Genomic DNA, 14,738 nt, shown 5'->3' with positions numbered 1-14,738 from the left:
AACATCCCCTTCTGACCTCCAAGGGACATGTGGTACACATACATACACTCAAAAGTGTGTTGAGCCAGCTTAGATTCAGATACGGATAAAAACACTACACCTTTTCTAGCTTCTGCAAATCTAGCTACACTCTTGCATTCAAACTGCTAGTTTAGCTCTTCCCTCACCTAAACTAGGAGTTTATCATTTTTTTAAAGATTATTTATTTATTTTTATGTATATGGGTACTCTATCTGCATGTACACCTGCACACCAGAAGAGGGCATCAGATCACATTATAGATGGTTGTGAGCTACCATGTGGTTACCAAGGATTGAACTCAGAATCTCTGGAAGAGCTGAGCCATCTCTCCAGCCTAAACTAGAACTTTAAAATAGAAAATTATTAAAAGCCAAGTTTGTCTATAGATGTGACAAAGTCACATACATGTCTAATAAGCTTTAAAAGAAACAGGATGTAAAACAGAGATGAATCCATCCATGATCTCTGTTGAAAACTAGACAAATGTAGGTGGCAAAAGGAAAGAAAAAGATGGAGATGATATTAAGATGTACTCTCCTGATTAGTCACCCAATGAAGAAAAAGAGAAAGGAACCTCTGTTTAAAATTGTAAAAACTCCTCTGCACTCAATCAGTTCACCCTCCACTCTGAGCTGACACACACCTAACTCTGTAAGGTTGTAGAAGTGCCTTGCTTTTCACTAAGGAGTCTTTGTTCCTCACACCCAAGAGCCACGTAAATGACAGGTGGATGGGATTTCTCCGACCCCCAATAATCCTAGTGCTTGGGAAGAGGAGCAAGCATAACAGAATCAGCAAACAATAGGCTCAAGAGAGAGACCCTGCCTCAATAAATATATGTGAGAAAAAAGACACTTGGTAATCTCTGTCACCACAGACACACCCACACATACACACAAAACATGCATGCACACATATACATACACACAATAAAAAAACAACATTTTAAATAGACAGTCATAATGAGCTCAATGTGCTCTTTGCTATTTTCTGCTTTTGTGAGGCCATGTATACTGTTTACTTTGGCCTCTGGTGGCCAGAAAATAGTTGACTACCAGGAAAGAAACCAATCTTCTTCCTTTCTTTCCAAATTTGTTAAAATGGTTTCATAGCCTTGGCTGGCCTGGATCTTGCTGTGTGTATCAGGCTGGCCTCAAGTTCAGAGATTGGCTGCCTCTATCTCCTGACTGCTGGGACTAAATGCGTGCAACACCATGACCAGGCCCAATTTTCTTATCATAAGCAAAGATCCTCAAAAGGATCAGGTGGAAGCAAACACATTATAAATCAAGACTAAAAATCAGACTACTATGTTCCTGAGAAGGATGCAATTTTCACTCACAGGCTCATTATGAACTTCTACAATAAATGACCTTCCACCACCAACTTCATGTTACATGGGGTTCACAAGTGACCTTCTCTAACTGGCTAGTCCACATATCTTTCCCCCTAAATTATTATGTTAAAAAAAAAATGTTTTAAGGCCCAAGTGTGGTGGTGCATACCTGTAATCCCAGCATTCAAAAAGTAGGGGAAGGATGATTGCTGCAAGATCAAGGCCAGCCTGAGCTACATAGTGAATTTCAGGCCATCCAGAGCCACATAGTAAGATACTAACCCTCAAAAAAGGGGTGGGATCTCATTTCATAAGATCCAGGATCTGCTCTCTAAATTTAAAAAAAAAAAAAAAAAAAAAAAAGGTAGAAAGGAACAAAAGTATCTAAAAAATTACACCAGAGAGAAGAAATTATCAAAACTCGTAACTGAAAGACAAATTTCTTCTTTACAATAAAAGAAACCTCAGAGGAAAAACCTGCAGTATTATAAGAGAATATTAACAACAAAGAACACATTCAAAGCCATCCTAAGGGTAAGGTAGGCATGTAGCTCAATGATAGTGTGCCTATTCAGCATGAGTAGGGCCCCAGATTCAATACCCAACAACTTAGAGAAAACAAGTGTGGTAACTGACACCTGTAATACCATCAGCAGCACTCAGAAGGTGAAAGGAGGAGTATCACTCTGTTGAGTTTGAGGCAAGCCTGAACCATAACTCAAGTCCTCGGCTAATCTGGGCTATATAGCAAGACCTTGTCCCAAATAAAAGATACCCTGGTAAAGAAGTCATAGCCACTGAATGGGCTACTAGTTTAGATCAACTCTAGCATAAAGGCATAATGCACCAAACCTGAGAGACATGCCACACAATTAATTCCTTCTCAACTAGGCTCCAAAGTATGTTTGACAATTATATACAAGAACAGCAACTAGTATCATATATACTACTAACCCAATCCCCAGTAGTAGCACAGCACTCAGCCACATTATGTATTACCCACAGCACTGAGCATAGCACACCATAACACAGCATCTCAGGACACAGTAGCCAGGCCCACCCATACTGCTGACACCATACACCCAGTACCACAATATTGAACACCACATACACTACCAAGCACCAAGGCAACACAGCACCTAGTACTACGGCACGGAGAACCACAGGATGCCTGAGGGTAACTCTTTCAGCTAGAGTAGGAATATAGAAGGCTTTGAGAAACAGGTCTTCAGGAAAAACTAGTTTATCGCTCATTATTACAGTGTATAGTACACTTCAAGTTAGTAAAGAGTCTAAGAAGATTCACGACTGGGCTAGAGAAATGGCTCAGCAGTTAGGAGTACTTGTTTTTGAAAAAAACCTAGGTTCAATTTCCAGCACCCACATGGCAACTAAAAACAGTCTATAACTCCAGTTCCAGGAGAATCTGACACTCTCTGTCTTCCAAAAGCATCAGGTACTCAAAGATTATATATGCATACAGATATGTAGGCCAAACACCCATTTACATTAAATTAAAAAAAATTTTTTTAAAGAAGAGCTGGAAAAGAGGGCTTAGCAATTAAGAGCTCTTACTGCTCTGACAGGGGACCCACGTCTAGTCTCAGCTCCCATGTCAAATGGCTCAAAATCACCTGTAACTTCATCTCTAGAGATCTGACACGTTAGGCCCCCTCAGGTGTTCATGCATACTTACACACACAATTTAAAAATAAATAAAATGAAATATCTCAGGGCCTAAAGAGATGTTTCAGAGGTGAAGAGTACTGGCTGCTCTTCCAGAGACCCTTGGGTTAGATTCCCAGCATCAACTTGGCCACTAATAATTGTCTGTAACTGCAGTTCAAGATGTCCTCTCCTAGCCTCTGCAGGTACCAGGCATGTACATGCTGCACAAGTATACATGTAGGCAAAACACTCATACACATAAAATAATATTTTTTTTAATTAAAAAAAAATCAAAATCAGAGGCTGCTTGTACAGTCTCAGAAACAGTAAACCGCTGTGGTTGACCACTGGGGGTATGGGAATGCAGACACAGACGACTTATTTCTTCTTTCTTTTTTTGGTTTTCAAGACAGGGCTTCTCTGTATAGCTTTGGCTATTCTGGAACTCACTCTGTAGACCAGGCTGGCCTCAAACTCACAAGAGATCCACCTGCCTCTGCCTCCTGAGTGCTGGGATTACAGGCCTGCGCCACCACTGCCTGGCTGAGAACTTCTTTCAGACTGCCCATGAGGCAATTACAGAGCATGCCAACCCCAGTCTGAATTAAGAAAGTTCCTACGGATTTCAAGCAATTGCAAGAGGACTGATCCACCTGTAGGGTGTTAGTGGGGCCCTGACTGAAAATATCATTCACGGAGTACAGTAATACTTGGAACAGAAGGGATACTCTGTAAGGCAGCACTTTCTAACAGAATTTTAGAATAGAATTTTCTAAAGAATATCCAAATACACAGCTATTAGGTTTTTATCCAAAATGTTTCATCCAATTGTGTATAACCATGGTAGCATGTTTGGGTATTCTTCAGAGTTGATGGACTACCTTCTATCTTAACTTCAATTTAGTCTCTGATGAACCAAATACAAACAAGAGCTGGACAGCACAGTTTTACCAAAATAATAAGAACATGAGAAACTTCAGCCACTTGAAGAAAGTTCAGTTGATTCATAATAAACAACAGGTTGGTTGGGTCTGTTGATCTGTAATATTGTTTACCTTCCAATAGAAAGGCTAGTTTTTTTCCAAGATAGGGTTTCTCTGTGTAACATCCTTGGCTGTCCTGGAACTCGCTTTGTAGACCAGGTTAGCCTCGAACTCACAGAGATCCTCCTGCCTCTGCCTCTGCCTCCCAAGTGCTGGGATTAAAGGATTAGGCCGCCAAACCAGGCTAGGCCTTAAGGATTCTGCAGAGAAATAAAAGAAAAAAAAATTCTTCAGTTTAGAACCTACCAAAGCTTGTATATCTTGATTAATGTACTTTTTGCATGGTGTGAACTGAAGAAAGTTATTGCTCCATAAATTTGTAATATATCCTGTTTGTATTTTCCCCAAAAAATATGTTGATGTATTTCATTGTTTTTACTCTATGTGGAATGGGTGTCTTGCCTGTGTGTATGTTTGTGTACTAGTTGTGAGCCTGATACCTGTAGAAACCAGAAAAGAGGGTTGGATGCCCTAGAACTGGAGTTACAGAGGTTGTGAACTACTATGTAGACAATGGAAAGCAAACTGGATCCTCTGACTGTTTGTCAGAATATACATTTTGCAGGGGTTGGAGAAATGGCTCAGTAGTTGAACAGTGCTTGTTGCTCTTACAGAAGACCCAATCTTGGTTCCATCACCCATATTAGATAGCTCACAACTGCCTGTAACTCTAGCTCCAGTGAGTCTAACACCCTCTCTGGTCTCAACAGGTACCTGTACTCATTTAACATTCACTGACACAGAACATAGCCATAAGTAAACATAAATCTTTAAATATATAGTATAAATCTGTTCTTTTTGCAAGTACTAGATGCCTTGGTTTTTAATTATTAATATATTTAGAGGTGGGACTTACCATGTAGATCAAGCTGGCCTTAAGATCCAAAGGTGGATCTCAAAGATCCACCTGCCTCTGCTGCCCCAGGGTTGGGATTAAAGGTATATACCACTCACTGCCTTGGCAAGTTAGTTCTTTGAATTGTTTGTTTGTTTTGAAACAGGATTTGTCTGTGTAGCCCTGGCTGGCCTCGACCTCAGAGATCCACCTGCCTCTGCCTCTCCAATGCTGGGATTAAAGACATACAACACCACACCTGGCCTTTTTTTGTTTGTCTGTTTTTGTTTTTGAGACAGAGTCTTCTGTAGCTCCAGGACTCGAACTCTCAGAGATCCACCTGCCTCTGCCTCCCAAGTGCTGGCATTAAAGGCATACACCACCACTCTATATCTCTATATCTGGCTTATTTATTTATTTAGGTTTTTTGAGACAGGGTTTCTCTGTATAGCCTTGACTCTCCTGGAACTCATATGTAGCCCAGGCTGGCCTCGAACTCACGGAGATACACCTGTCTCTGCCTCCCGAATGCTGGGATTAAAGGTATGCACCACCACCTCCCAGCTAATTCTTTTAATTTTTAAATGTAAAAAGATACTTAAGGATTTTTGTATGTGAATGTTTTATTAACACTGTTAAAATACATAACTTCAGGAAAAAAATTCCCAAAATCATATTAAAAGAAATCACACAAAAATACAAAACAAAAACAAATGCATCTTTTTAAAAAATGTTAAGATGCCCCATTTTTTTTATTGTTTGGCATTTTTGTTTGATTGTTTTTGTTTTGAGACAGGGTTTCTCTGTGTAGCCCTGGCTGTCCTGGAACTCACTCTGTAGACCAGGCTAGTATCAAAATCACAGTTTTATTTCATCCTCCTGCCTCTGCTGCCTCTGCCCCAAATTCTGAGATTAAAGGACAACTTGTGGAAGTCATATAGGTTGTAGGGATCAAACTCAAGTGGTCAGCAAGTGTCTTTACCAAGTGACACATCTAATTGCTCTGCATGCACTTTTTTTTTTATTTTTAAGTGTATTTTTTAGGAGTGGGGTGGGGTTGGAGGTTTTGATTTTAAGACTGAATCTTGCTGTCCTAAAACTCATTATGTACAACAGTATCAAACCTGTGACTCTCCTGTCTCAGTCCCTGTGCTAGGATTACTGCCAGGCTTGTTGGATTTTTGTTTGAATTCCTAGACTCAAGTGATACAGATACATGGTACCATGCCCACTTCAAAAGAATACCTTTTGAGGCCAGCCTTGGTGACATGTCTTTAATCCCAGCACTCAGAGGCAGAGGTTGAAGGAGCTCTGTAAGTCTGAGGCCAGCCTGATCTACTTATCAAATTCTAGGACAGCCAAAATTAAATAGACACTATCTCAAAAAGCCCAGGGGTGGTGGCACATGCCTTTAATCCCAACATTCAGGGGCAGAGGCAGGCTAACCTCTGAGATAGAAGCCAGACTAGTCTACAAAGTAAAATCCAGGACAGCCAGGGCTACAAAGAGAAACCCTGCCTCGGGGTTTGGGATGGGGGAAAACTGAATAAAATGTAGAAGATGGGTATATGTGCAAACCAAATAAATAAATGAATTAATAAATAAAACACAACCTTTTTGGAAAGCTTTGTTTATTTTTGCCTTTTTGAGACAGGGTCTCACTCTGTTAGCCAGGTTGGTCTTGATCTAGAAGGCCTCAGCCTCTCCCAAGTACTAGGATGGCATTAAAGTTATGAACCAACAAGCCTATCTAAGTCAAAATCCTTTTGTTTTATTTCATGTGTATGGGTACTTCACCTGCATGTATGTCTGAGCATACATGATAAAGAAGACATCCATGTAGCCAACGGTACAGAAGAGCATCCCTGGGGAACTAACTCTGATGAATGATAGCAGAGGAAAACAGGGCACTATAGAGATGCATGAACATCTGCCTCCAAAAAATGTGCCCAGCAGACTAGAGATGAATTAGGTGAAATATGAAGACAATCAATACCATCACCACCTCTCTCCTCTCTCCTGGGGGCGGGGGGGGGGGGAGGAGGAAAGGAAGAGAAAAACATTTCTACTACTTAAAAGGGCACAGAGCTCAGAAGAGGTCCACAGCAGTCATTCTTCCTGCTGGCAGGAACAGTACCCACCCAAGCTAGAGACATGCAGCATAGAGCTGACCACTGCCCAACCAAACAAGAGCCACACTCACTTTCTAGATTTATTGATGAATGACCTATAGAAGACTGGGAATGGGTTTTAGGGGTAGGGAAGACTAGGGCTTTCCCAAACACTAAATGTCTTAGTTCCACAGAAAGATGCTGAAGTGGTAGGAGGATGTTCAATGTCAGATGGCAGCCCATCCCACAGAAGTGACAGAAGAGATATCCTGAATGTTTCTGCAGATCACAGACTTTTTAGAATGTTTAATTTTGAAAGGGTTGTACGACTCACAGAGTGGTGTGTTCTTACCGGTGAGGTACAGTGTGGAAAAGCAAAGCTAGTTTCCTCCCACACAAGGGTATAGAGCCTTAGACTGGACAGTGTTAGACTAACTTGCTTTTTACCAACTCCCACAACTCAGCCACAACCATGAGCTACAGGGTAAACCAAAATATATGATATCCAGATTATAGACAAATTGGCAGAGCCAGAGGGCACAGGCCAAACTTAGATTTCATGACCAACTCGATTACTGACACAAGGACAGAGTCTCCCGGTATCTGACCTACAGGCAGATTAATTTCAGAAAAGACGATACCGATGCCACAATGAAATGTACACACACCACCAGCCTGTGATAAATACATTATTTGCTATTTTCAAACACTGCTGTGGGTAAGAGCTAAGGTAGCATGGTCCACACAGACAGACTCCATAAAGTGTTCAGTCTTATGTTGTCTGTAAGTGCTTCCCATTCACAAACCCACCAAACCAGTACCAGGGACCAGCATCACAAGTCCTGGGAGCTCGCGACTGGAGTTGATCCTGATCTCTTTGTCTGACTCCTATCCATAGTACTTCATGGTTGCTATGGAGTTCTGTCAAACTGTGGAGCTTTGCATGACTAAAGCTGGGAAAGACTCTTCTTGATAGGCATGTACAGATAGCATGGTGGGTCCATTAGGGCACACTGGAAATCTCTGCGGCGTTGGTAGAAGGGGTGATACCTTTAAGAACTGGTTTGATACTGTAAAGCTGGGAAAGCAAGACTTTGTCAGGAGGTTCCTGCGGTGATCCAACAGAAGAGCAGTGAGAAGGGCAAGTAGAGGCGTGGATCTAACACCATTCTACATAGAAGTAGGACCAGGAATGTTGCTGACCTGACATGGGTGGCTAAGGAGTTTGGGCTGCCATTTCTGATAGAAGAAAGCGTATAAGAGAAGTTAGGGCAGAGAAGACCTAATGTTAGAATCCTCAATGGTTCACCCTCCATCCTACCTTTGCACGTATGTGCAACCCAGATGTGAATTCTACCAGCATCTAACAGAAACTTTGTTCAGGAGGCTTACTGCCCCAGTAGGGTCTGAAACCCACAGTCTCAGCACCTCCCACACATTATCTCTGCCTTCTCTACAACATCCTTATTCTGCAGGTCCTTACTTCATCACTGTATTTTACAGGAAAGTACAGCAAAATGTCCACTACCATAACACAAAAGGAAGGCAGTCAGTTTCATAAAATATAGCCTGTGAGCTTATTAAGCTAGTGTTTTGGTTTTTTTTTTTTTTCCTTTCTTTTTTTTGGGGGGGTGGGGGGAGGAAGGCGGTGAGACAACATTTTCTGTGTAGCCCTGGCTGTCTTAGAACTTGCTTTGTAAACCAGGCTGCCCTTGAACTCTCATAGATCTTCCTGACTCTACCTCCCTTTAGTGATGGGACCAAAGGCGCATGCCACCAAGCTGGGCTCAAGCTGGGGTTTCTAACTTTACTATGAAACTAACTCTTATTACTCATTTTTACTCATTTGTGGGGATCTGTATATATGTGAATGGGTGTGTGTACATGGTATGTTTGGAGATGCCAAAGAACAACTTGTGGAAGCCCCTTTTCTTCTCTCACTAAGTATGTCCCAGGGATCAAACTCAGATCTTAGATCCTCAGGCTCAAGGCAGGCTCTTTTAACTACTGACTCATCTCACCAGCCAGCCCCAAACAAAACTAGCTTTCTCTTTCTCTCTCTCTCTCCCTCTTTTAAAACAGGCTTTCTCAACCAGGCGTGGTGGCCTATACCTTTAATCCCAGCACTCACAAGGGCAGAGACAGGTAGATCTCTGTGAGTTCCACGCCAGCTTGACCTACAGAGTTAGTTCCAGAACAGCCAGGGCTGTTACACAGAGAATCCCTGTCTGAAAAACAGAACAAAAAAAGATAGACATGCTCTCTCTATATAAGTTAGTCGTGAACTCACAGAGATCCTTCTGCCTCTGTTGATTAAAGGTATGAGAACATCAAAATAGATTAAAGGGAAATTCTCCTACTTAGTTCAGAAATAATTTTTATATTTTTCACTGGATATTCACAAACAAAAAACATTTCTTGAGGGCTACTGAGATGATTCAGTAAGTAAACATATTTGTTAAACAAGCCTGGCAATTGGAGTTCAATCCATGGGATCCACATAAGGCTGAAAGAACAGACTCCACATAGTTGTTCTCAGACATACACATAAACCATGGTATGTGTGTATTCACACATACAAATAACAACATTCAAAATTTGGGGAAAGGGAGTGAAGGAATGGCTCAGCAGTTCACAGAATGTACTGTTGTTGGGTAAGACCAAAGTTTGATTCTCAGCATCCATGTTGGGCAAGCAATTCAACTACCTGTAATTCCATCTCCCCAGGAATAAATATCCTAGGAATAAATATCTTTGGCCTCCGTGAGTCCTTGCACATGTGTGTATGTGTGTGCGCACACACATGCACATACACACATATACACACACTTAAAAATTTTTTTAAAAATTACTTTAAGTTCTTGAGTTATATGTGATGATTCACACATGTAATTTTAGTACTTAGGAGGTAGAGGTAGGAAAACTGGGAGTTTAAAGTAATTTTCAGTGTGGACTACATGAGACAATGTTTTGTTTTAAAAACTTTTTGGATCTGGGGGAGCTGGAGAGATGTCTCAGTGGTTAAGAACACTTGCTGCTCTTCCAGAAGACCCAGGTTCAATCTACAGCACCCACATGGCAGCTTATAACTGTGTCTCTAGTTCCAGGGAATCTGACAACCTCATACCAATGCACATAAAATAAAATTAAATAAATTATTTTTAGAAAACCTTTTGGGTCTGAATCAAATAGGGAAAGTATACATCCCATGGGAACTCAACACCAGGGCTACTCACTGGCCTCAATGCCAGACATTTCTTAATGGCAAAGAGGTAGAAATGTAGGTTCCAAAAGGGCCAGGAAGCCACCAGGCACCAGGGGTGAGAACTTTCTAGGTTTCTTCCTGAGAATCCAAATTTGTATACTAAGACTATCTAGGAGAATCTCCAGGTTTCTCATTCAGAGGCCATCTAATATGAGTTTACTCCACAGAACAGCCAGACATCTGGAAAATGGTAGGCACAACAAGCGAGACTTGCTCTCTCCTTCAGCCCCATGACCAAAGGCACAGCAAGAGAACTTAGGAAGGCTACAAGGAGGCCAGACAAAAGGATGCACTGTCTTTTGTCATAAATGGCCATAAAGAGATGTTGCCACAGGTCAAGTCAGTCTAAGACATCCTGTGCCTGTCTTCAAATTCAGGCTCAGCAGACTACATCCTCTGAAACTAGACAGATGTTCTCTTACAACTCTTAGCCTTTCAAATGCAACTAGGTATTTTCATTGGAGCCTGACTCCCTCAAATCACCACCCAAAGTAAACCTTTAGAACTATGCACCTACTGGGTGCTTCCTCTTACAATTTTTTTCTACAGGGCAGGGGAGGCACCCCACCCCCACCCCCAGAACTTGGTAGGCAAAGGGAGATTGAACTCTATGAGTTCAATCTGGTCTACAGAATGAGTTTCAGGACATCAAGGGCTACACAGAGAAACCCTGACTCAAAAAACAAACATTTTTTTCCCTTTTTTGTTGTTATATCTTTTTATTTTTTATTTTTCTTTTGAGATCTGCCTGCCTCTGCCTCTCTGAGTGCTGGGATTACAGGCATGTACCACCCTGCCCGGCTATTGTTGAGTCTTAATCCATCACCAGATATACTCAATAAATTGACAGACAAGTCTAAGAGTTCCTCAGGCAAACTCCAAGAGGGCTAGGGCTGGAAAGCAAGGGTTAGTCAGCATATCTAAAAGATCCCCTTGTTTCTGAGTGGAGAGGGCTGTGTGGCAGCCAAGCCACGACACTTCTCCTGCTGTGAATATCATCTGAAGTCCTCTCAATACCAATGGCAACAGCAACAAAGCCTGACCAGGAATAAACCACTAGGCTGGCCTTAAAAAGACATGAGGAAAAGATCCAGGAGACTATCTCTATGATGTACAGGGGAAGGACACAGCTAGCAAGAATGAGAATAGCAAACATAAATGTAAGAGAGCTTTTGAGAAGTTATGGGTTAGAACCAGCAGCCAAATGACAGGGCTTACTTCAGACCTGTCATTAAAACCTGTCAGGAAACCCAGACCAACATCAAATGACATTTGTGGGCAAGGATCACCAACCAAGAAAAGTAAAACCCAAGCCTGCCAGTTAGTGTGTCACAATCCCTGGACCTGAGTGCCAAACAATATTAGCAAACTGCTAGGATCCTGCTAATTCATACCTGTTAAAACTGTGGGACTATAGAGAAGGTACATCGGGCTTACTTACAACCAGCTATAAATTCTAGTTCCAGGAAATGCAGAGCCTTCTTCTGGCTTCTGAAGGCACCTTCCTATATGTTGTACACTTCCACATACTTTCGATCATGCATAAACACATAAAACAATACGTCTAAAAATGAAAATCAACAACAAAACATCATGAATATCAATCAAGCCTTGGAGAAACAGATCAACTGCTTAGCTGCCACGCCTGCCAATCTAGTTCAATCCCCAGGACCAACCCAGTGGAGGAAGAGAAAAGACGCTTGCATGTTGTGCTCTGATCTTCACATGTGCTCTGTGCTACATGCACATATACACAAACACAGACATACAAATAAAATATAAAAAAGACAAATAATCTGTGGGTAGTTATTCAGACACACTCTTATAATCCCAGTACTTGGGAGGCTGAGATAGGACTGCTGAGCTCAAGAACAGCTTGAGCTAAGGGTGAGACCCTATCTCAAAAAGAAAAAAGGGAGCTGGGCATTGATGGCTCATGCAGAGGTAGATGGATCTCTGTGGGTTCAAGGCCAGCCTGGTCTACAAAGTGAGTCCAGGACAGCCAGGACTCTTGTTATACAGAGAAACCCTGTCTTTAAAAAAAAAAAAAAAAAAAAAAAAATCCAGTGTGGTAGCATTGGGAAGGCAGGCAAGGCAGAGGCAAATAAATCTTTATGATTTTGAGGACAGCCTGGTCTACAAAGTGAGTTCCAGGCTGACCAGGCAGGTAAAATGAGACCCTTCGAAAAGTAAAAGGAGGCTGGGGAGATGATTCCAGGATTAAGAGCCCAAACATACTGCTCTTGCAGAGGACTGAAGTTCAGTCCCCAGAACCCTAAGGTAAGGTGACTCATAAGACTTCCTGGAACTCTATCTCCAAAGCATTCAACTACTTTTTCTGGCTTTGTAGGCACTGCACCACCACCATCTCCTCCCAAACAAATGACTTCAAAAAATTTTTTCAGGCTTTTTGAGACAGGGTTTCTGTGTAGCCTCAGCTGTCCAGGAATTTGCTCTGTAGACTTGGCTGGCCTTGTACTCACAGAGATCTGCAGTGCCAGGAGCTATAACCCAACTAAATCTTAAAAATTCTAAAAAGCAACAAAACAAAGAACAAGAAAGAGGTCAGTCAGGTGTAGTAGCACATACCTAAAATCTCAAGATCTGGAAGGTAGAGACAGAAGAGAAAGAAACTCAAGATCAGCCGTGGCTATATAGCAAGTTCTAGGCCAGCCTGGGCTTAGACCTTGAAAGACCCTGTCTTCAAAAACACAAAGACAGCATACATCTTTAATCCCAGCACTCAGAAAGCAGAGGACAGCCAAGGCTAAACACACACACACACACACACACACACAAAAGGAAAGAAAAAACAAAAAGGGATACTCACATGAAAAAAGATGATGCATGACTATAATAAATGAAAAAAAACAATCAAGAATAGTCTTGTTTTTAGACAAGAGTATCATGCCTTCTCAGTTTTAACAGAATCAAACCTCAAATCATCTTTATGAAAATCACCATGCACATGCAGTGACACAAGAGGACAAGAATGGCAACTCCTGTGAAGGCAGAATAGCTACCAACAAGAGCACAGCAAAGAAACCAAATTACATAGACACAAAGCAAGGAGGCCAGTGACCCAAGTCTGTTGGTACATTGCTATACTACGTCTGGCTGTTTACATCTCATTAACATGTCATTCACAGTAAAGCTATCACCCAGAACAATTTAGTGTTGGGGCTTCCTTCTTAGTGAACACTTGCTAAACATCTATTCAGCATCAACTTTTCTTTTCCTAATTAACATCAGGCCCAATCTTCCTTTGGAGGACTCCTCCCCAACTACTGGGGAATAGCCATGCTGTCTGGGTAAAGTCCCCTAATTTCTTTACAGGATGGCCCTACTTGGCTTAAGTGCAACAATATATCATAAGGTTCTAAGACAGGGTTTCTCAATACTGTAACCTCTTGTTGTGATGAACCCCCCCATCATAAAAATATTTTCACTGCTACTTCATAAAGGTAATTTTGCTAGTGTTATGAATAACGTAAGCTGGGCACGGTGGCACATGCCTGTATTCCCAGCATTCTGGGAGGCAGAGGCAGGTGGATCTCTGAAAGTTCAAGGCCAGCCTGGTCTACAAACCGAGTCCAGGACAGCCAAGGCTACACAGAGAAACCCTATCTCAAATAATAATGATGATTATGATGATGATGATGATGATGATGATGATGATGATGATGATGTAACTATCTGTGTTTTCTGATGGTCTTAGGTGACCCCTGTGAAAGAATAATTTAACAACCCCCAAAAAGGTTGCAACCCACAGGTTGAGAACCACTCCTCTAAGCATTCAGGGACCAACAGGACATAACAGCATCAATGTTCCCCATTAAAAACCAGTAAAGAACCTTCCTTCACTGCTGTGGGAAACACTAGTAAACAAGGGTAGTCAGAGCACAAGTTCACAGAGGCAGCCACCTACATCACAAGGGATCTAACCAAATGGGTTGGCAAGTGGGTTACCTGAACTATAAAGAAAAGGGCTAGTCAGGTATGGTGATGCTCGCCTTTAGTCCTAGCACTCAGGAGGCAGAAGCAGGAGAATCTCTGAGTTTGAGGCCAGCCTAGTCTATGAAGAGTACCAAATTTGCCAGGGCCACATAGTAAGATCCTGTCTCAGAGGGGGATAAAAAAGAAAGGAGGAAGAAAAGAAAAAGAAAGAGAAAGAAAAAGAAAAATATGATATTTCTGACCAAAACATGTGAAACAGTAGCCACTTCAGTCTAAATTTAATCCCAGTAGACTGGATTTTCTTATTCACAACCTAGTGCTTCCTAACTACAGACCACTGCGCGACAAGCAGAATATACCCAAATAAGAATGTAGGGGGAAAGTAACTTATTCGCAAGTACTTGCCTCTAATGCATGAGCCTTGAATTAGATCATTAACACTGCAAACAAAAAACATGAACAAATACCACAGCCAACAAAAGACATGTTGGAAATGAGGTGT

General features: G+C 41.7%; 1 protein-coding gene across 3 annotated transcripts in view; it reads right to left on the bottom strand.

The window, feature by feature from the left end:
- Positions 1-14,738, bottom strand: part of Axin1 (axin 1) — a 50,732-nt gene that overhangs the window by 26,127 nt on the left and 9,867 nt on the right. The gene's annotated exons all lie outside the window — the stretch shown is intronic.

Source organism: Psammomys obesus, unplaced genomic scaffold (assembly GCF_907164565.1).
Source record: "Psammomys obesus unplaced genomic scaffold, mPsaObe1.curated_primary_1811, whole genome shotgun sequence".
Taxonomy (NCBI): domain Eukaryota; kingdom Metazoa; phylum Chordata; class Mammalia; order Rodentia; family Muridae; genus Psammomys; species Psammomys obesus.
The sequence above is the reverse complement of the archived record's forward strand: the minus strand, read 5'-3'. Positions and strand labels throughout refer to the sequence as shown.